Source organism: Notamacropus eugenii, chromosome 3 (genome assembly GCF_028372415.1).
Source record: "Notamacropus eugenii isolate mMacEug1 chromosome 3, mMacEug1.pri_v2, whole genome shotgun sequence".
Lineage (NCBI taxonomy): Eukaryota > Metazoa > Chordata > Mammalia > Diprotodontia > Macropodidae > Notamacropus > Notamacropus eugenii.
In genome coordinates, this window is record NC_092874.1 from 288295814 (window position 1) to 288319657 (window position 23844).

General features: G+C 40.8%; 1 long non-coding RNA gene across 1 annotated transcript; it reads right to left on the reverse strand.

Annotated features, from left to right (window-relative positions):
• On the reverse strand, positions 1–23309 carry LOC140531544 (uncharacterized). Its single transcript, XR_011976367.1, has 2 exons — positions 23273–23309; positions 1–1415 (listed from the first exon to the last, which is right to left on the reverse strand). It is a non-coding gene; the product is annotated as an uncharacterized lncRNA (long non-coding RNA).
• Positions 23310–23844: the final 535 nt, after the last annotated feature.

Below are 23844 nucleotides of genomic sequence, written 5' to 3' on the forward strand. Positions count from 1 at the left end.
TTCTATGGCAAGACTTTCACTCAGTCTGTGTTTTCTTTATTAATAATCATTAGAACAATAGTTTTCAGCTCATAAAATTTCCTTTCATTTGAAATTCTTTTTACTTAGCATTTAAAGGATAGGACTCTTGGAGCTGAAAGGGACCTTCGAAGTCATCTGTCAACCCCATGCAAGGATCCTAATTCCCAATTTCCTTGAAAACTAGTCATCCAATCCCAGTCTGAATATCTCTAATGATACAGAATTCATTGGCTCTTATATCACTCTATGCCAAAGCCTGACAGCTCTAATTTGGGGAGGCTTTTCCCCCTTGCTCTGGTAGAATGTAAGTTATTTGAAAGGAGGTGTTTTGTTTTTGTCTCCGTCTCCTCTACACACAGCACAGTGCCTTGCATACAGTAAGCACTTCATAAATGTTAGTGAATTGAATTGAGGTTTCTTGAGCCAATTTCCTCCCAGTGGTCCTAGGTGTGCCCTCTAGGGCCAGCCTGAACTAAAATAACCCTTCTCTCACATGGAGGGCCATAGCTAGCATGGCCCAGTCTAGGTCATCTTTTCCATGGACTTCTTTAGTAACGGTTGCCTTCATCGGTGACACTAAAAACCACTAATGCAGTCCTACTATGGGTTAGATGCAATTCAGTAAATACACCTTGAGCACCTACTATGTGCCAAACACTTTGCTGATCACTGAGGATACAAAAAGATACAGAAGATAATTCCTGCCCTTAAGGAGCTCCCAGTCTAATGGGGGAGACGACATGCAAACAAACATATACAAAGCAAACTATATATGGGATAAATAGGTAAAAATTCACTGAGAGAAGGCACTGGAATTAAGAGGAGTTGGAAAAGGTCTCCCATGGGAGGTAGGATTTTAACTCAGATGTCAAAAAACACCAGGGAGGTCAGTAGAGGCAATGGAGAGGGAGAACATTCCAGGTATGGGGGATGGCCAGTGACAATGCCCAGAGACGAGAGATGGAATGTTTTGTTCATGGAAGAGCCAGGAAGCCAATGGCACTGGATTGAAGAGTTTGTTACGTGCAGGGGATCCAAAGAAACTGAAATCATAGTTGTTCCTTTCAAGGACCCAACAGTCAAATGAGTGAGACAATTTTTTTTTTTAAAGGTGACTAATGCTTTGAGGAGCCTAGGTTAAGTGATTCGTGACATCCTCATGGGGAAGATGGAGTAATATGGTCCAGGGGGAGAACATGAAGCTGGATTCAGAAGTAGTTGAGTGACAAGACCCAAAGAATAGGCATTGCTGGGCCAGTGTCAAATTCCAGGGAGGTCTCTAGTCGAATACCCCAAAGGGTCTTGTCTTTGGCCTTGAATTGTTCAACATGGTGATCAACAACTTGGACGATGGCGTAGATAACATGTTGACCAACTTTGCAGATGACAGGAAGCTGGAATGAGAAGCCGACATGCTGGATGACATATTCATGATTCAAACAGATTCAGACAGGTCAGAATGATGAGCCAAATCTAATAAAATAAAATGGGGATACATGTGAAATTCTGCACTCACTTAAAAAAACCAACTCTACCAGAACAGGATGAGAGAGGTAAAGTTGGAAAGTAATTCAGGTGAAGAGAACATGTAGGGGCGGGGGGGTGGGGTGGTTAGTAGACTATGTATTCAAGCTTTAAGTTCTATATAAATGTGACTTAGTCATAGGACTATAAACTGAGAGCTGAAAGGAGGGGCTACCTAATCCAATTTTTTTTTATAGAGGAGAAAGGGAAGTGACTTATCCAAGGTCACATATAGGAACATAGATTGAGAGCCAGAAGGGCTGTCTAATCCAAAGCCCTCATCTTATAGAGGAGAACAGGAAGGTCCAAGAATGTTAAGTGCATTTCCTAGAGTGTATCAGAAACAGGCTTTTCATCTGAGTCTTCTGACTCTGGTGCCAAAGCTCTTTGTCTTTGTGCCTCAGTTTCCTTCTCTGTAAAAATGTGGATAATATTTTATTGTGTTCGTCCTTCGTTTTTGAAGGGGACCATGACATCAGAGAATGATAACATGACTTGCACTTGACTTTGTTTTGAGTGAGGGAGGGCTGTGCAAGGTCACCAGCCTCACTTTCTCCTCCTGAGCCATCTGGATCCAGTGACCAGATATTCATCAGGATAACTAGAGATGGCCCAGGATGCAATGGGAGACCTTGGACTTTTTAGGCTAGGTCTTTTGGCATGCTCACTTCAAGGGAGGTAATGCCCATTGAGGGAATAAGCCTCTTTAAGAAGTAGTCAGAGAATGGTCCTTTTAATGAGCAAATGAAAAAAAAATAACTAAATCAGACTGGGAGGGAAAGAGAAACTGTTACTCTTGATATGCACTCTAAGGCAGTCATGAAGTGGAGCTTGGGCAGGGAGCTCTTGCTGTCCAACCTATGGGCTTCAGAGTGCACTGGGTTTAAGGTTTTGGGAAAAGGAAGGAAGGAAGGAAGGAAGGAAGGAAGGAAGGAAGGAAGGAAGGAAGGAAGGAAGGAAGGAAGGAAGGAAGGAAGGAAGGAAAGAAGGAAGGAAGGAAGGAAGGAAGGAAGGAATTGCTGTGGAGGAAATTCTTTGTGAACTTTAAAATGCTTTAAAATTATAATAATAATTGCCTGTTAGCATTTTTTGTCTGTTTTGTTGTTCAGTTGTTTCAGTTATATCCAGCTCTTTGTGACCCCATCTGGGGTTTTCTTGGCAAAGATACTGGACTGGTTTGCCATTTCCTTCTTCAGTTTATTTTACAGATGAGGAAACTGAGGAAAACAGGCTGAAGAGATTTGCCCAGGGTAACACAGCTAGGAAGTGTCTAAGACCAGATTTGAACTCAGATCTCTCTGACTCCAGGCCTGACACTCTTTCCGCTGCACCACCTAGCTACACTTTTTGTCTGTACCTATGACTTTATTGGTGTGGGATACAGCAACCCCTTGATAACTGACCTCAGAGAATTGAATGCAATATTGAAAGATTGTCTCTGCCAAGGTGTAGAGTCATAGCTGGAAGGGATACTTAATTCAAAGGCCAGGAAACTGAGCGCAGAAAAAGGAACTGATTTGCCCAGTGTGATGTAGATAGTAAATAAGAGAAGCAGAATTTACATTCAGGTCTTCTGCCATCCAAACCTTTCCACCAGGTGTCTTCTAACTCCCAATCCATGAAGCTCTATCCATGAGGGAAGACTGCGGCCCATAAATCTGACCCTGGCTGTCTAGCTGCCATATTTATCACACACTCACCTAATTGACCTAGACAGTGTCAACTTGGGCAACCAAGCAAGGAGTGGACAGAATTAGAATTTCTAAGCCAAATCCTTCTCTACCTGGCCCATTGACCTGACTCCTGGTTCTCAGGAAAGTAAACCTGGCCTTGGACCCACCTGTCAATATTTGCACTGCCTCTATTGTCATCAGTGGGAAAAACCAAAAAACCTGTTCTTGCTGTCAAACACATATTTATTCAATGGATTTGTTGGTTTGCTCAAAGCTATGGCAACCCAATCACTTGCTGTTGACCTTTGTTCTGTGAAGGTCAGGGAAGGGGTTTGATTATCACTCTTCCCCCAAAATACCGCATCCATTAAGCCTGGCAGCAACATGGTTTTCAACACAATAGTACAACAGTGAAACCAGAACACAGGGAAAGCACCATGGTTCAGTGCAATGAATACGAAAGTTGAAGTCAAAAGACTTGGATTCATATTCAACTTTTCATGCCTTTGTGACTTTAGTCAAGTCAATTAACCTCCCTTGTGCCTCAGTGTACCCATATATAAAAGGGGTAAAATTATGTGGTCCCTGAGGCTCCTTCCACCTTTAGGTCTATAATCCTATGCTATGAAACTATAAAGTACTACGTAACTCAGGAAGACCAGAGTTTAAGTCTCACCTTTGACATGCAATGACACAAGGAAAGTCATTTAGCCTTTCTCAGACTCAGCTTTCTGAAGACCAAATAAAATAAACATGTGTAATATAGATTGGAAGCACTGAAGTGCTGTATGAGGAGGAGGAGGAGGGAGAAGGAGGAGAGGGAGGAGGAGGGGGGGAGGAGGAGGAGGAGGAGGATAGCTAGTATTCAGTTTGATTATCTTCAATGCAAAGCACTGTACGTATCTAAATCACTTAATCCTCACAACAGTCCTGTAAAGTAGGCATTATTGTTTACAAATGAGAAAACTGAGACCCAGAGAAATGAGAGGAAGTGATTCTATCCTGTTGCAACTGTACACACAGTGAATTTTAGATCCCAGGAGGTTAGTTCAAAGCCAGGCTAGCCCCTTACAGCCTGTGTGACTTTGGACAAGTCTTTTGATGTCTCTTGCCTCAGTTTCCTCATCTGGAAAAGGAGAGGGTGCAGCTAGGTAGCCTCTGAGTTTTCCCTTTCAGTTCTAAATCTGTATCCTTATGAGTCCCTCCTGGTGAGGTCAGACCAAATCTTTAGTACAGCATAATTACTGTCAAATAAGAACCGGTTGGATGATCTTGGAGAATCCTGGGGTGACACAGTTTTAAGAGGGAGTCAGTGCTTCATCAAGTATGCCAGCTGAGTTAAGCTGCCCAGTAAAAAGCCCATTGCCTTTATAAGTCCACATCATGGACCAGCACTCTCTGTTCTGTTGGTCATAGCTGATGCTTACAAAGGAAGACTGCGTTGGATTTAATTTAGCCAAAGAAAGGCTCCATAATGGCCAAATGTGAGCAGCCCCTCTTGTTGACTGCTCTGGCCTGACAAGTAAAATAGGTTCATACCTGTAACACTGTAATTGGCTTTAGTCCGTTAGTTGTGGGCATGCTGGCTTTCAATTCCACACTGACCGAGAAATGGGAGATGATGTCATTTGTCTTACAAAGCATCATCTCTATCTTCTCAGCATCTATCCTCCATCCCCCCCCCCACAGCCCCCTCCCCATCATTGTGTGAGTATCTACCCACTCACACAGCCTCTGTCCTGGCACAGAGCCTCATCATTCATGCCTGGATTCTGGGTGGGTCTCCCTGCTTCCAGAGTGTCCTTGTTCCACTCAGCTACCAAAGTGATCTCCCTAAACTTCACATTTCACCATAACCTACTTGCTCATTAAAGTCCCCTGGTTCCCTATTCCTTCTAGGATCAAACATAAAATCCTGTCTGACTTATGAAGTCCTTTACGACCTAGTGCCTTTCTATCTTTCCAGTCGTCTTGCACCTTCATCTCAAATTCCACTATGCATCATCTCAAATTTTCTCAAATCATCTCAAATTCCATTATCCATAATTTCAACTATTTCATTATTCACTGACACTGGTCTTCTCACTGTTCTTAGCATAAGAAACCCCAGCTCCTGATTGAGTGTGTTATTGATTGCCCCCCATACCTGGAACTCTCTCCCTCCTCTTTCCTGGCTTCCTTCAAAACTCTACTCAAAGCCTACCTTTTTGCAGGATGCTTCTCCCGTTCTCCTCCCAACCTACACCTTGCCGCTAATTTAATTTAATTCAATAAACACTACGTACCAGGCACTGTGTTATCTTTTACATACACTGTGTATACCTTGTATGTACATAGTTGTTTTCGTATTGTCTCCTTGAGGTCAGGCACCATGTCTTTCTTTGCATCCCCAACACATAGCACAGTGCCTGGCAGGTAATAAATGCTTAATAAATTCTGGTTGGTTGATTGACATGTGGCATAGTGGATGTAGCCCTTGACCTGAGGCCTCAAAGAACCTCAGTTCAGATCTTACCTCAAACATTTACTGAATGTGTACTCATGGACAGACCATTTAACCAATAAGAGCCTCCATACCATTATCTGCAAAATGGGGATAAATGATACTTGTTTCACTTCACTAGGAATTCTTAATATGCCATACGTTATTATTTTTTAAAAAATGAATGATTCCAACAATCTGTTCTAGAATCCACAGCAAGCTTCCCCGTTTGATTGTCAGATCACTTCGAGAAAAGATTGAATCATCCCTTTATGTTTTTCTCTGATACTTCCTTGCTGCGTGATCCTTGTTAAGTAACTGCATCTCTCTGCCCCTCTGTTTCCATATCTAAAATCATTCTTGCATTGCCTACCTTATAGGGTTATTGTGAGAGAAGAGCTTTTAAAGCCTTAATGAGCTATAAAAAATATGAATCATCATCGTCATCATTATTACTAGGAGGAGGGTCCCTAGACTTTGCTAAGATTGGCCTTTTCTAGTGGGTAATGAACATACTCAGATAATCTTTGCCTGGTTCCTATCCAAAACATGGGAATTTGGAAGTTAAGTTTCTAGTCATACATGGCTGAGAGGCTGGTACTGTGTGATGATGAGAAGTTTTCTAACAGGCTACAGAGTCATAAAAAAATGGTGACATGGATGATGCTAAACCAGAGCTGAGTTTGCATACTGAAGAGACAACCTGGAATCTCTTACTCTTTTCTGGTGGTAAATGAGTCAGAAGTGCTGTAAACTGCTCCATAACCCACTGGAAAAGACCAATGTGAGCATTGTCTGTGGATATACCTTCCATTCACCAGCTCCCTCTTCCCAAAAATAATGATGAGAATGATGATGACTCACATTTTAAAATCTCCAGGCCCAGAAATCAAGAGATGCCCCTTACCCAAACATGTTCTTTATATCTATGCCTCACTGTGATTGTACCTAAAGACTGGACCCACTCTCCCAAGTGACTTTAGGTGTGTAAAGGAAAAGTGCTTCAGCAGTGGAGGATGGGAAATGCTTTGTAACTACCATTCTTGTTAAAACTTCCTAGCAAATCCCTTTTCTAAAAGCCAACAGAGTTGATTGCTAATGGAGAACATACTAGATAGGGGCTCAGGAGATATAGTATTAAAAACCCCAACACATCAGGGTTACCCCAGAGGAATAAGTCAGTTGCCTTCTAGGGATCCAATTTGCCAGGGGAAATAGGAGTTGGGAGAATAAGCCCAGAAAGAGTGCTGTCATTACCATCATCACCATCATTTTATTTAGACCTCTGATTTTATTGACACAAGGCATAGATTCTTAAAGTGGGTGATACCACCCTTGCAGGGCACTGGAACGATCTGAGGGAGGGGGCAGTAGTAGCAATTGGGGGACATTGAACAAAAATAAGGGAACAGTGGAAGCATAAGGAAAAAAGAGAAGAAAACTTTGAAAAACCATTCATACATGTTTCATCTGTTGTGTAACAGAGTTAAATTCACAGTGATTATATCATTTTCCAAGTAAACACACAAAATGCAAGTTATAACCAATCAGTGGTTAAGTCCCTCAACAGGCCTTAACAAGCAAGTGTTGGCAGGCAAGCATGTTGCACATTGTAGGGAAGTTCAGCATGCATCGACAGGAATATGTGCATGTAATGACTTGTTTACAATACAGTACCATATAATTATATGATGTAATATTATGTCATCAAAATTTCAATGCAGGAAAAAACCCACCAAAGTTACAATAAATTTAAGATACATTATTTTTAAAAAATGTATATTTTTTTGAAATGATGAAAATTTCTAATAAAAAACACCTGTTAAAGTGTTAAAAAAAAAAGAGTTGATTTATACAGTGGTTCTGAATTATTTTTTTTAAAGGAGGCAGTAGACCAAGTAAGTTTGGGAACCTCTAGTATAAAGGAATTGGAGGGGATTGAAGAAAGGATAAAAAAAATCTCTCTACCAATGCAGATCAGAAACAGCAATGCACCTTGGTCTTAAGAGAGTTGTGTGGGGATACTGAAAGATTCAATGATTTGCCCAGGGTTATACAACTAATATGGGTCAAAGGCAGGGCTCAAACCCAAAGCATCCTGTCTCTGCCTCAGGTACCTATTGCATGCTGTAATCTACTTCTCCATTACCATAATCATCATTATAGCTAGCATTGATAAGATGCTTTTTATGTTTCTTATTCCATTTCATCCTCACAGCAGCCCTGTGAAGTAGGTCTTAATATTGTTACTTTTTTTGCAAATGGAAGAACTGAGGCTGAGAGAGCTTATAATAATCTTCCATATCTACCATGGCATTGGGGCAGCTAGGTGGTGCAGTGGATAGAGCAGGAGTCAGGAGGACCTAAGTTCAAATCTCACCTCAGACACTTGACACTCACTAGCTGTATGACCTTAGGCAAGTCACTTAACCCCAATTTCCTCATCCTGGGTCATCTCCAGTCATCCTGATGAATAGCTGGTCACTGGATTCAGATGGCTCTGGAGGAGAAGTGAGGCTGGTGACCTGTACAACCTTCCCTCACTCAAAACAAAGTCAAATACAAGTCATGTCATCATTTCTCTGATGGCACGGTCTAATTTAGCAACGAAGGATGAACACACACCATGGCACTGTATATATAATTAGGTGCTTAATGGATATTATTGGTTGTTGAGTCTGGTGAGACTTTTTGGTTTGCCTGATAAATCTAAGCCAGACTAAAAGTGTGTCACATCATGGGAAGTCTTCAAAGGAGAGATACCCTGGCTCTGGGTTGTTTGTATTTTCAACATGATAGTCATCAACATGTCCAAATAGCTGCTGTGTACCCAGCACAGAGGTTTCTTCTGACCCTACGATTTTATGATCTGTGAACTATGGGGTGATTGTATTCTACAGTGTTGGACATGCTCAATGCAGTAAGCTACTTTTGTGGGTTGGCCTGGGAACCTCCACAGAATGACTAAGGCCAGTTCTATGTAGAAATGGGATTGGAAACTTACAAAAAAACTGACTTAAGAACAAAGTTTTGGAACAAGACCTGTTCTTGATGGAGAAACTCCCTTTGTTGTTGTTTTTAAAAGAATAGTTTTACGATTTTCAATTGGATTCAGTTATAGGAAAGGGGCTAAGGGCTGGTCATTCATTCATTTGATGAATATTTAATGGAGGCCTCATTGTGAAATGTGAAAAAGGGTGAGGAGAGGAGTGTGGGTTGAAAGGAAGCTCGGAAGGGAGAGTGCCCTTCCTCAATAGGAATAGATGGAAAAACAATCTGGATTCTTGGGAACGTAAGACACTGAAATGGAAAGGCAGTGGAGTGTGGAGTAAAGGAGAGATGGGAAAATTAGACAGAGTTTTTGCCCTAAAGTTTCATACAACATTCATTCATTCATTTGTTCAGATCGGTTTAGGGAAACATGTTTTAATGAACAGATAAACTTCATTAATGGCTTGTTGATGGCATAGAATTGGTATGTACTTAATTAAATGGGTGCTCCTACCATATCTGAGGGGGTTAAGGATCACTTGTTCTGTGAGAATGAGCACTGGATTTGGAGACAAAGGACCCAGTTTCAGAGTCTGTGCCTACAGCTATGTGTCCCAGTGGACAGAGACTGAGCCTAGAAGCAAAAGACCTGAGTTCAAATCTGCCTTACTAGCCATATGGCCCTGGGGAGGTCACTTAACTGCCATCCGTCTCAGTTTCTTGAACTATAAAACGAGGATGATACTAGCCTCCATTTCACACAGACGCAGCTGAGATCATATTTATAAAGAGCTTTGCAGACATAAAAGTGCTACATAAGTGCGGTCATTATTGCTTATAATTGTACTATATAACATTACATATCACTTATAACTGTTATAAAGTGTTGGGTAAAGTCTACCTATTGTCATTACTTATAATTGTACAGTATGGTGTTATATAATATGTATAGCTACTATAAAACACTATGTAAAGACTAGTTATTATTTATAATTGTACTATATAGTGTTATAAATTACTTACAGTTACTATAAAGTGTTATTTAAAAGCCAGCTAGTAGTATTACTTATAAGTGTGCTACATCGTGTTATAAATTACCTGTAGGTACTATGAAGTGCTATTTAAATTGTTACTATTGATTAGTGACTTGGTGCAATAAATAGAGTCAGGAGGACCTGAGTTTAAATCTGATCTCACATACTTCCTGGCTGTGTGACCCTGGGTAAGTCACATAACCCTGTTTGCCTCAGTTTCCTCATCTGTCAAATGATCTGAAGAAGGAAATGGCAAACAACTCCAGGATCTCTGCCAAGAAAACCCTGAATGAGATCATGAAGAGTCAGACGCCACGGAAAAACAACTAAACAACAACACTGCTATTATTACTTATATCTGTGACTTTGGGCAATAATAACTAACTTTACGTAGAGTGCCTTAAGGTGTGCAAAGCAATTCACATATATAATATCATTCAGTCCTTCAGCCAACCCTATGAGGTAAGTGCTGGTATTAGCCCCATTTTACAGATGATAGTAATAGTAGCAACAGTAGTATTAACAGCTGCTGAACACTGTGCTAAGCACTTTACAGTTCTTATCTCATTTGATCCACAAAACTATTCCCATCCCCATTTTACAGATAAGGAAAATGAGGAAGACAGAGGTTATAACTTCACCAGGGTCACACACTTAGTAAGTGTCTGAAGGATCCATCTTCCTGAATCCAAGTCTGGCTTTTTGGCTACTACACTACCTGACTGTCCCTGCCCTCTCTGGGCCTCAGTTTCCTTACTGGGAATATGATGAGGTCATATTAGAATACCTCTAAGGGTCCTTCAGGCAGAACTTGAACTCAGATCTTCTTGTCTCTGCATCCAGCTATCTCTCCACAGCTGAGATCAGCCTCTCCACCACCACTACCATTATCTCATCATCATAGCTACTATTAAAGTGTTGTATGATTCAATCTATGACCCAGCTACTGCTCATTTGATTATATGGCATAAAAGTACTTCCAGTTAGTGATTTGTGTTATCTCAGAAAAGATTTGCTAAAATAAAGAGAAACTTTCATCTATCCCACGGGATTTTCAACCTGGGGGAGGCTGTGAACTTGCTTCTTAAAAAATGATGACTTTTATATCAATATATTTGGTTTCTTTTGATGCCCTGTGTGTTTTATCTTGTGCACTGAAAAAACAAACAACATATTCACAGGCTTCAACAGACTTACTGCCCAAAGGGTGCAGGATATAAAATCCCAAATCTAAAGCTTAGCTGAACTGCCCCAAGGGGTCAGATTAAGAGATAAGAGGTCATCTTGTCCAAATCTCTCTTTTTAAAGAGGAATACCTGACTCTTGGACAAAGAACGTGACTTGCTTAGGGTCATACGGAAGAGCATGGACTTTTCCTCTAACCCCAGCACTCTTTCTGGATACTGTGCTTCTTCACTAATTCCATATTCCGGAAGAAACAAAGTTTAATCACATATGTGCCTAGGATGTGCAAGCTGGGGTTTTGTATTTCAAACACATCAATGCACAAGGGTGTGTATATTGAATGGCCTACACAGCCCCCAGCTCACCCTCTGCCTCCCACTGTAAAAAAAAAAAAAATCTCTGAAGGTTAGTCCTTGAGGATCAATCATGTCTTATTTGGAGAATTAAAAATAAACTCCAGATATGTGGTTATTTTAAAAGAGCTTCCTGTGCGCAGGCAGAAAACCTGGCTTTTCTTCTGGTCTGAGGGGGGCTTCTGATTGCATTCTTGGAATTTAACTTAACACCAAATGGGGCTGCCCTTGGGTTCAAGAATGTTAAATATTATACAAAACCTTTGCCACATTCCCAAGCTTTGCTTGAGCTGGCAACCCTTCTCACATGTCACAGTAAGTCACCTGAGCTCTTTCTTCCAACCCCATTGCTCCTTCCCATACCATCACCCCCCATGGAGTTCCCTAGGATACACCTATCTTAGAATTCTCCATTTGGAAGGAACCTCATCCATTGCTAACTTCTGGCCAGGGCATGAATCATCATCCTCTGTAACTAATGCCCTATGTTAAGTGGTTGTTGGGTAAGGTCTTTGGAAAGTGTTAAGAAAATGTGTCTAGAAAAGAATAAGGGGAAATCATCCTGGATTTGGGGTCAGAAGAAGGGTTTGACTTCTTGTCAGTGTAGTTACTTCCCTTCAACCATCTCAGCATGGTTAGGTAACCCTGAAATCTCAAAGGCTGCACCCACAGAGTCATAAGATGTTAAGCTGGAAATATTTTAGCAGCTATGTTGTCCAAATGTCCCATCTTATGAAGGGGGAAACCAAGGCTCCAAAAGGCAAAGTGCTAAGTGTAATTGTTCATTCTGTCCCCAGTCCCATGGGAATTTAGGGTTGTAAAGCTATAACTGTAAGGGATTTTTCCTGATCCTATAATCTTATGACTTCTGGCAAAGTGAACAACGAAGTCCTTATGATCTGGGCATTGAAACACAGATAAAACTCCAGTAGATAGAGCTGAGGAGGAGGGTCATTCCAGATCCACCTGATAGAGAGGATGTTGCTGCCCGAAGATTGCTGAGAAACATGAGCATGAAGCTTCCAATGGGGCCAATGTTCAGAAAAAAAAAAAACAAAACAGCTGACTACATAAATCCTGGTTGGCCACATGGCTCAATCCTATTTCCAAGGAAAAATTAAAAGCAGGTTTTCAGGCACTGATCAAAGGGGAGGAGATTCCTGTAACCAAGGCAATATCCAAACATCAGCCTCCTCCCTGTCCCCCCTACTTCCCCCTCTTCATCTTCCTCCTCCCTCATTGCTAACTCCCACAAGAAGGTTTATCAATGTAATCAGTGGGAGACCTCCACCCATCCCCCTGACAAGAACACACAACCCTATCTCTCTGTGAGGAAACTGAGGACCGCATCCTTCTAGCAAAATGTCCTTGCTTATGTGGTCTCACCAGATGACTCCTATGCCACCCCACTCCCAGAATTACATCCCTTGAGACCATCATCTAGCTCCAGATACTGTTCCTCCAAATGCTTTAGGATCAAAGGTCATCAGCTTATATCTGGAAGGGACCTCAGAGGCCATCCTTGGACACTGCTATTTCACAATACAGGAAATTGAGACCCTAAAAGATATAACTCAAGTAGTTATCAGAGGCAGGGTAGGGATGGGAACTGTCCCTTGTGATTTCATTGACACAGAAAACTCCAGGTCTGGCAATTCCCTCTACCAGTGCAAGTAGCCCCTTTCTCTACAACTTATGCTCCTAGATGGTTGTCTGGGGCACCAAGAGAGTTAGTGACTTGATCAAGGTCATGCAGGCAGAACGAATAAGAAGCAGGAACTGAACCCAGGTCTTCCAGACTGGGAAGTCACCTCTCCATCTACTATACTGTCCTTCAAATTATGATGAATAATGATAGCTAGCATTTATATAGCACTTTCAGATTTCAAGATTTAAAACCTGAGTTCAAATTCAGCCTCAGACATGCACTAGCTGTGGGACCCTGAGCAAGTCACTTCACGGCTACCTGCCTCAGTTTCCCCATATGTAAAATGGCATAATAATAACACCACCTACCACACAGGGTTCTTATGAGGATCAAATGGAATGAAATTTATAAAGTGTTTGGCATAGAGTCTGGCACACAGTAAGTACTATAGACTAGTGATGATGAGGGTGATGGTGTCATCGTGCCTTTCACATAGTAGGTGTTTAATCACAAGATCCTAGGATCACAGATCCAGAACTGGAAGGGACCTAGGACTTCATCTAATCTAATTCCCCCTCCCATTTTATAGATGCGGAAACTGAGGCTCAGAGAGGTTAAAAGATTTGCCCAAGTGATAGAAGTGGGATTTGAACTACTAATCAAGGCATATTGGATTGAATTGGTAAGATTTTTGTCCAAAAGCCAGCCTAAGTTCCAGAGACTCAACTCCAGGTCGGTCACAGGGATGACTTTTCCAGCCACAATGAGTCTCAAAGACCACCTATCCAAACAAGTAGGAGCCGCAATTGATTTCGGTAGAATGGGAACCAACCTACTTATAAATCGTTAAGGGACTGAAGTGAGAACTTCCGAAAATACAATTACAACCTCCCAGAACAGTATATAGACAGTTCCCAAGTGGTTTCTTCACATTCCCAGTTTGGAAATGCAGGCAAATGAACAAACACACCTGCCGTGTGATTTTCTTTTCTCCCTCTCCCCTCCGTATCTCCCTGCCATAGCACCTGCTCCAAACACCTGCCCACACTGGAAAAATACACACTCCAGGAGGTGGAGATGGGGGCTGAGGGTTGCGGCAAACCTCAAACCCAAGGGAAGAAGCAAAAGCTGAAGCATCGTCAAGGGACCCATTGAGCACAGCTTAGGAATGAGCCAGATCCTCCCTCCTGAGCGTCTGGTCTTGTTTATTCGAGAAGCAGCTGCTGTGTTGAGTAGTAAGACAAGAACCTGGAACATCTAGGGAAAGTCAGTTTAGCCCTATGAGACTTAGTTTCCTCATCTGTAAAATGAGGATAAGAAGACCTGTAGTCTATATTTGAGATAATAATAGCAAAATTATTAATTGCTAGCATTTCCATAGCATTTTTAAGGTTTGCAAAATGCTTTACACACAACAACACAGGGAGGTAGGTACTATTATTATCCCCATTTTACAGATGAAGAAACTGAGACACAGAGAGGTTGACTTCCCCAGGGTCCAAGGCATCCTCCTGATTCCAAGTCCAATCATTTTATTCACTGCGTGATCTAACTTAACATATATGCTGTTATTTCTATCACTACAATTATTGTGTTCATTATAATTGTTATTATGTCACAGAGCTGTTGGAGAATGAAATGAAATTATATTACACATTATATATCAATATATTATACATAAATATAATATGTTATTATATTATATATAAAGTGCTTCGCAAACCATGATAATATTATGTAAGATTCTATTGTGCTCTGTTATATAATTACATCTTAATATATTTATTAATATTCAATATTCTACTTGTATTATGTTCTTGTCATATTGTATATTGTGATATATTGTTTAATATTATCATAATAATAACTAACATTGACACACATATATTATTTCACTTTCTATATTATTTAATTATATATTATATATAATATATTATATATGTATATATATACAATATATAACATATTATATTTATTATTTCATTTGATCCTCAAACAGCCTTCTATCCCCATTTTATATCTGAGGAAACTGAGACTGAGAGAAGTGAATCGTTTGCCCAGAATCACACAGCCAGTAAGTGTCCAAGGAAAGATTCAAACTCTGGACTTTCTGATTGCAAATCTAATACTCTCTACTTAAAATCAGAAAGAACCTCAGAAGCCACCAGGAATTTCCTCCTAGTTATACAGCTGAGGAAAACAAGACCCAGATAAATTAGGTCACGTTAGGGTGATAAGTGGCAGAGAAGGGATTTGAACCCAGGTCTTCTGACTCCCTGATCTTTCCACTAAACCATGTGCAGGTGGGCTAATTTCTGTCTAGGAGGCTCATGCCCAGAGAAATATCTAAGGCTCCTTCCTTTCCTCTCTGACACGTCTTCTTCCCAGGATGGAGGTAATATGTTTGTCTTGTTGTAACAGATGGTTTTTGAGGCAGGTCAATGACATGGTCTCATAGGATTAGCACTGCAAAGGTCATCTAGCCCAACTGATTCATTTTTACAGATGAGGAAAGGAGTCTCTGAGAGGTTGTGACTCTACTCAAGGTCATGGAGTGACCTCTGAAATGACCTCTGCCCAACACAGGACACAGATAATCCAACAGGCCTCATGACCCCAGCTATGCATTCTGTCTCTATGATGTCTCATAGAATTCCATTCTCTGCTCTCATAGAATTTCAGAATACTTTTGTGATTGAAGCAATGGCTGGGGAACAGTCACCACAATCAAATCAATCATAAAGTTTCTTCTTGCTTTCATGCTTTTTGAAAATAGGAATCTGTCCATTTTTTCTGCTCCAAGCCACATAGGCCACGTGGTGGGTGCAGCAGCCTTGGAGACCTCATTGGAGTCTAAACTCCTTCAAGAGGAGGACATATCCACCCTTCCCTCTGGGCCATCATTTATTAAGACAGCCTGCTGGGCTTAATTCATAGGTGCCCATCTGTTATGGAACTATTCATCTCTAGAATATTTCATGTGGCTTCCTTGCAAGCTTTGGCTCTGTGTAAATATCCATCAAATTTCTCTACGATTTCTCCAAAGGGCAGAGACATAGTGGGCGACATGATTGCGCACCACAGGGTATGCCCGCCAAGCACTTATCTGGTTGTGGTGCCTAATGGCTGTGCCAGCTCCTGAGTTTCTGACCACATGGCATTCACAGTAATGGGCTAGCAATTAGGGCAGGGTTTGGCTAGGTTACCATTAATTATGTATGCTGTAATTATGCAGAAAATGTCACTGATTCCTTATGGCTCTGGACTGCTACTTTATCCTTTTTTAAATCGTAGGAATAATCAGAAAACCATGATCTCGTCCTTCTCTTCATGTGGTTGTATTTGAAAGAGCGCTAGAGTCACTTCACTTTCCTGGGTCTCAGTTTCTTCATCTGTAAAATGGTAGGGGCAGGTGAACTGGGATCTCTTTTAACTCTAGATTTATGATTATGTGATTCTATACTTTGGATCAGAGGACCTAGATTCAAATCTACACTATAAAACCTACTTTGGTCAAGTTATGACCTTTTAGGGTCTCAGTTTCCTCATCCATAAAATGAGAGGATTGGGTCAGATGAATTCCAAAGTTCCTGTCACCTCCAAATTGATAATCATATGATTTTCAAAAATATAGCAACTATTTATGGACAAGGACCCTTTCCCAAGGACCCTTTCTCAAGTTCAATTCATGGTTATGACTTTCACCAAAGATTTAGAACTGGAAAGATGCTTATAGGTTGTATAGTCCAACCCCCTCTTTGGACAGTTGAGGAAACTGAGGCCCAGAAAGTTGAATTGATTTGCCCAAGGTCACACAAATAATATCAGAGCTAGAATTTAATCACAGGTTGTCTGACTCTCCACTTAACACTTTCTCCTGGTTTTCCATCCCCCCTTACCCAAGAGGGATCAAACAAAGGATTGGAAATTGAGCAGATGCCCATCAATTAAGGAATGATTGAACAAATTGTGGTGTATTAATGTAATTGAATATTATTGTGCTATAAGAAATGAGAAGCAGGTGAACTTCCGAAAGACTTACATAATCTGATGATAAGTAAAGTGAACAGAACCAGGAGAACGTTGTCACAGAAGCAGCAACATTGTATGATAACCAACTATGAATGACTTAGCCATTCCCAACTATACAATGATCCAAGACAATTCCAAAGTTCTCATAAGGAAAATTACTCATACCTAGAAAAAGAATGGATGGAGTCTGATTGCAGATCAAAGCATATTATTTTCACTTTCTTAATTTTTTTCATGTTTTTTTTTTCTTTTGGTCTGTTTCTTCTCTCACAGCCTAATATGGAAATAGGTTTTACATGATGGCACATATATAACCTATATCAAATTGCTTATTATCTTGTAGGGGAGGTGATAGAGAGAGGGAGAAAATTTGGAACTCAAAATTTTTAAATGAATATTAACATTTATTTTTACATGTAAGTAGAAAAAATAAAAATGCCATTAAAAATAAAAGAAATGGATTACAAGAGAGAAAGAAAAAAAAGAAAAAGAAAGAAAGAAAGAAAGAAAGAAAGAAAGAAAGAAAGAAAGAAAGAAAGAAAGAAAGAAAGAAAGAAAGAAAGGAAGGAAGGAAGGAAGGAAGGAAGGAAGGAAGGAAGGAAGGAAGGAAGGAAGGAAGGAAGGAAGAAAAAGAAAAAGAAAGAAAAAGAAAGGAAAGAAAAAAAAGAACCTCATTTCAGCCACAAAATTGTTAAGTGGTCTGGTATGTGTTCTTAACTTGATTCTGCTGCCTCAATGCTTCCTTTAAGTTAATTTTCCCTTCCCATCTAGTTAATAATAACTAGTGATGAAAGCATTATAGTGCTGCAAGGTTTGCAAAGGGCTTTCCATATGCTGTCTCATTGGATCCTCATAACAATCCTGGGAGGCAGGTGCAATAATAATACCCATTTTACGGGGTGCTGAGACAGACTTAGAGCTAATATGAATCCCAGGTGGGATCTGAACTCAAGTCTTCCTAGATTATCAGAGGGCAATGCTTACTAGATGGCTTTTGGGGCTGCATTTCGGGCTGCTCTTTATTGAGCACTACCTGACGACTTGTGGGCATGTTGTAGTGGGTGGGATTCCTCTACTGTACAGGTTGGGCTGCGTGGCTGCCGAGGTCCTTTCTATAACTGTCAAGGTCAAATTCCATAATTCTCTGCCTTCAAAGATCTCAGAGTCGGAAAGACGAGGTACAATCAGAAATGGAGACGTCACAATCCAGGCCAGCATAGGCTCAATGCCTGAGAGGCACCACTGTACTAGTTGGAGATTTTGGAGGAGGGAGGGAGCATATTGGCTGAGGAAGCCCTCAAGGAAGAGATGTGTCTCAAAAGATGGGTTGAATTTTGCTAAATGGAGAACGGGAGGGAAGACATTTTAGGCAGTACCAACGCAGTGCCCAAAGTGGGAACAGCTGTATGTGTTTGGAGGACAATTACTGGACAATTTTGATAATAAAATGAGTGTTCTTATATACCCTGAGCAGATCTGCTGAATTTTGGAATAGGTTAAATTAATTACAGCTTATGGCCTCAAAGACCTTTGAATCTTGACATCATCCAAGACTTCAGCGTGTGTTTAATCAATCAACAAGCATTTATTAAGTGCTGACTGTGTGCCAAACATTGTGCTACGGGCTTGTGTTGGCCCTCAAGGAGCTTACGCTACAGGAGAAGATTTTCTCTCTCTCTCTCTGTATATGTATGTATGTGTATATATATATATATGTATGTATGTATGTATGTATGTATATAGAGCATGTATATAGAGTATATATAATATATATATATATTGTATGTATGTATATGTATGTGTGTGTGTGTATAAAATCAATGGTCACCAAGCGTTTATTAAACACTGACTATGAACCTGACACTGTCACCTTCCCATTCAATAAATTTCAGTGGCTCCCTATCACCTTCAGGAAGAGCTTAAAGGTCACACAATTTGTAAGTATCTGAGACAGCATTCTAACTCATTTTCCTGACATCAAGTCTAGTACCCTACCCACCATATTTTGGTGTTTCTCATGGTCTTTGTCAGGTCTTGGCAATGAGGACTCCATATCACCGATAACTCCATCCTTGACCAGACCTTCTGAGCTTTCCAAACAACCCAGCATACCTATGTCAGAGACCATGAACCCCTGTGGGTAAATGGATTCCAAGTATATGGTCCTTTCTATGAAATCCTGGACCTACCAGCACCGCAGACGGTAGCTGCTGGGGCGAGGGAGGGGAGGAAGGAGGAGAAAAGTAGAAGGGAGAGAAAGTTCCGTGTCAGCATCATTGCACAGTTAAGTGGCTTAAGGCTTACAAAGTGTCTTATACACACTGGCTTATTTGATCCTCGCAACAACCCTATAAGGTAGGCACTAATATTTTCCAGAAAGGGAAAACATAACCAGACAGAGAAAATGTGAATTTAAGAGAGGTTAAATGACTTAGCTAAAGTCACTGAGTAGTATCCATGGTGGGATTCAAACCCAGGTGGTCCTCACTTCCACCCTAGCATGTTGTCTGTTAAACCATATTCCCTCTCTAATGAGCAATATCACAATTTTTAGATTATTATGGTTATTGTGTGTGTGTTTGTCTTGTCTAGACACAACCTATAACTCAATATCCTGACTCTCCTTCCTTAGTTTGGTTTTTTTTCCAGAGTATAAAGTATATTTTTCCAAACTTCATCACAAAAGTTCAGGTCCAGTGGACAATCTTCCCTCAAAACTCTCCCCCTGATCTCTGTGCAGATCCCAAAACACAGAGCTTTCTTGGAGGTAGAGTTTTATTGTGAAATATGAACCTAGTCCCAAAAGAACATCTTTTCTAGGAGAGCTGCTTAAATTTATAAAGAGGTCCACCTCAATTCAAAGAAAACATTCCCTTCTCTACCCAGTTGCAGAGACTTCCAATGGATGCTGATTTTGTGTGTGTGTGTGTGTGTGTGTGTGTGTGTGTGTGTGTGTGTGTGCCTACCCTAGGATGCTGAGACTTTTTGTTCTTTTAGAAGAAGGTAGAAGTTGTGAGATGAACATGTGACAAGCATAATTTCTAACAGATTTAATCTTCCTCTCTCCTGCAAAAGCAGAGTTACAGGAATTCAGCCGTATGGAAAAGGCAAAGAGTATAGGAGCTAAGGAACTCAATAAGATCCCGCCATGTTAAGTTCTGCACCATGAAGCTCTTTAATAAATGTCATTTCCTGTTGCCTGGCCTATCAGAATTGATTAATCACATTTGAGAAAGACAAGAAGAAAATGGTCCAACTATTGAGAAATGATCAATTTCATTTTATTGCCAAATGGCTTGGGAATTTTTGTCTTCAGAGATATTTTTCCATTCATAAAATCATAGATAAGTTAGAAGGGATGACCTCAGAAAGCATCTAAGTCTCTTTATTTTACAAGGAAATAGTCCCAGAAAATTTAAGAGTCTTAATTAAAATAACACAGCATTTGGACCCAACACCTTTGATTCTCAATCTACCATTCTTTCCACAACACCAGCCTTCATGATATTATAGTACTATTCTATTGTGAAAGCTTTTATAGGCAACTATATTTTGACCTGGCATGTTTTATCTTCATTTTTTTATTATTTTTCCTTCTGAAAAATTAACCACAGCTCCCTTTCTCTAGTGATCTTTCATCCTAATTTACCATCTTCTCTGGATGGCAGGCTTTTTTTTCACTGGGGGTCAACAAGGCCTTCCAAATCAAACAGGGAGAATCATTCCCATTATACCCAACGTTGTCTTTGGTGCCTGCTCTTCTGTTGGCTTGGAAGGGCTCCACCAAAGGAATAAATCTCTGTTTTTCCTCAGGCTTGTCTGGATCTGCTATAAGTCATAACTTGATGAAAGCATTATAAAGTGGTAAGACTATGCATGTCAAGAACATGGCTAAGTGATGGTTCAGAGCCTGGAGTACATCTTGATGGGGGCAGAGGCAGTGTGGAGGTTCCTCTGAAGACTGGTGACTGAAGCTATTTCCCCCTTTTCTCAAAGACTCATTTGTTTTGATAATGAGAATAATAAGCCCTCACATTTACATAATATTCTTGAGGGTCAAAGCACTTGGTCAACATCGACTATGGAGTCACATCACTAATTACTCAACTAACAAGGAACCATTGTGATGGACTGAATGAAGCTTTGAATGAAGGAGCCAGGACCCAAGGTTCACTCGACTCCTTCAATGACTCACTGTGTGAGAGTGGCAATTAACTTCTCAGAAGCCCCATCTGTGTGACAAGATACATGACCAAAGGACTCAGGTATTGCCAGTAGGGGAAGATAAGTGGCACAGTGGCTAGAGCATGGGGCCTGGAGTCAGGAAGACCTGAGTTCAAATCCAGCCTCATATCTTTACTAACTGTTTGACCCAGGGCAGGTCACTTAACCCTGTTTGCCTCAGTTTCCTCATCTATAAAATGAGCTGGAAAGAAATGGCAAACCTCCACTATGTTTGAAAAGAAAACCCCAAATGGGGTCACGAACAGTCAGACGCAACTGAAATAACTAAACAATAACACAGCTATTAAAAAAAATTGTTTTTAAGTTCACAAACCCCAGGTTAAGAACTCAGGGACTGAATGGTCTCTATAGTTAGAGATATACCTAGCAATTCTTGCACTAAGGCAAATTCAGGGTTTTTTTCTTCTTTGATGAGGAGGTATACAGTCTTCATGGTCATGGTGGCAGCCCTGGGAGCAGAGGCAGCTCTCCCCCAGATGCTCAATACCTCTACCCTAACCACAAAGGCCCTAAGAGGAGAGAGACACAGAGAAAGGGGAAGAGGCAGGTGTTGATGGCATCCCCTCAATAAAATAATTTGTTCTGTAAAACTTGGACTCAGTCAAAGGCTGTCCCCAAGGTCCTAGAAGATCACATGTGGCCCTGAGAACACAGGCTGCCCACCCCTGGTTGATGCAATGGATCCTGGGAGAGAATCATAATGGCAAAGGGAACCCCCAATCTAGTGGTCCATTGCCAGAGGAGGGAAAAGGAGCTATCACAGCAAATATGTGGAGAGACATGGCCCCAAATCAACAGAAGACCCTAAGAGATAGTGATAGCTGACCAGAGAACCAAACCTCATCCTCTCAAAAGTTGAGGTCCGAGGACAAAGCCCTGATTGCCTCACCCTAGTTCTGCTTCTGTCTCTAACTACAATAATCTATGACTCTTGAGGTCCTTGTGTATAGTGGGAATTCAGAAAAACACCATTCTACCCCACCTTTGAAGGGCTTTCTTAGTAATCCCCAGTGAATAGAACAGATGAATCATTGTATCACCTCTTCTTCTACAGTTACAGAAATACAGCTACTTACCTTTAAGATGAACCTGAGACAACCAGCATGACAGAGTAAGGCGAATATTCAATCTAGAATCTTGGGTTCAAATTTTGGCTCTGCAATTTACTCTCTGGGTGACCCTGAGGCAAATAATGTGCCCTTCCTGGGCCTCGGTTTCCTCATCTCTAAAATAAAAGGGCTGATTGGTCATAAACCTATAATTAATCTATTATGTTAGTCTATTAGATTCTCCAAAGCTGTGTTTGTTATGTAGATGTTATGAAGACAGAGCTGGGGTGTGTTTGACACCGACCTACAGGTATACTCAGAAGACCCCTCCTTCCTAAACCAGCATTCATGTCTGCATTGTTGACAAACAAAACTCTTCTAAAAAAAAAAGCATGTCTCTAGCTTTAAGGTTCTTTCTCTTCTCCCCATTCCCCAAGCCTCTGAAGAGCTGATATGTTAGATCTTACCTATCATTGCTGACTCATTTTAAGTGTGTTTATCAAATACTGCCTGACACTGAGGTTTGATAAAAGGGAGTAAGGATTTTTCAGTCATGCAAATGAGTAGATCATTTAAAAAGTGTTTAACTGCTTAGGATGTACTGGGCATCATACTGAGGACAAAGCGTTGTCTTAGGTGCTTTCCCTAAAGGCAATGATGTATACTGGGTAACCAAGTGCATACAGTGGTGTGCCTGAGGTCAGGAAGATTCATCTTCCTGAGTTCCTATCTGCCCTCAGACACTTACTACCTGTGTGACCCTGGGTGAATCATTTCACTCTGTTTGCCTCAGTTTCCTTATCTGTCAAATGAGCTGGAGAAGGAAATGGAAAACCACTCCAGTATCTCTGCCAAGAAAATCTCAAATGGGGTCACAAAAAGCTAGGTAGGACTGGAAATGACTGAACAGCCGCCACAAAGTGATAGAGTATAGAATTTAGATAACTAGATTTCATGCTGTCAAAGAGCTCACAATCCTGTTTTCAGTATTCTCAGTATTAAGATCTGAGTTTGAATCCTCCTCCAGTCACTCACCAGCTGGGTAAGACTTTCTGCCTCAATTTCTTCCTCTGTAAAGTGAAAATAATAATAAAGGTTATTATGAGGCTCAATTGAATTAGCATGTATAAAGCACTTTGCAAACCTTAAAATATTATATAAATGTTAGCCATTATTAGTAATAGTAAATAGAAATTTCTTAACCCTATGAATCATGAGGCTAAGTTTCTGTGTGGAAAGAGAGCATGAATGTATCAGGGATCGAAGGAGGATTGCCCAGTGAGATACACACACAAGTCCATGCAGTCAAGAACTACATTTTCCATGAGACCCTAGACTCCAAGAGATGGCTTGATCACAAGTGAACGAACAGAGACTCCAAGGTCTCTCTGAATTCTCAACTGGAAGGAAGCGCAGCACAGTCAGGGAAACTTTGAGAGAGAAGATGAGAAAAGCCACATGGAGGAGTGATCATGACCATTCTTGATGCCTAGTAAAGGAAGAGAGTTATGTATACAGCAGCAAAGCCTGCCTGCCAGCCAAGGAGAGAGAGAAATGGAACTTTCTGCAGAGAACGAAAGGGTGGGAGGTAGTAGACACTCACGCAG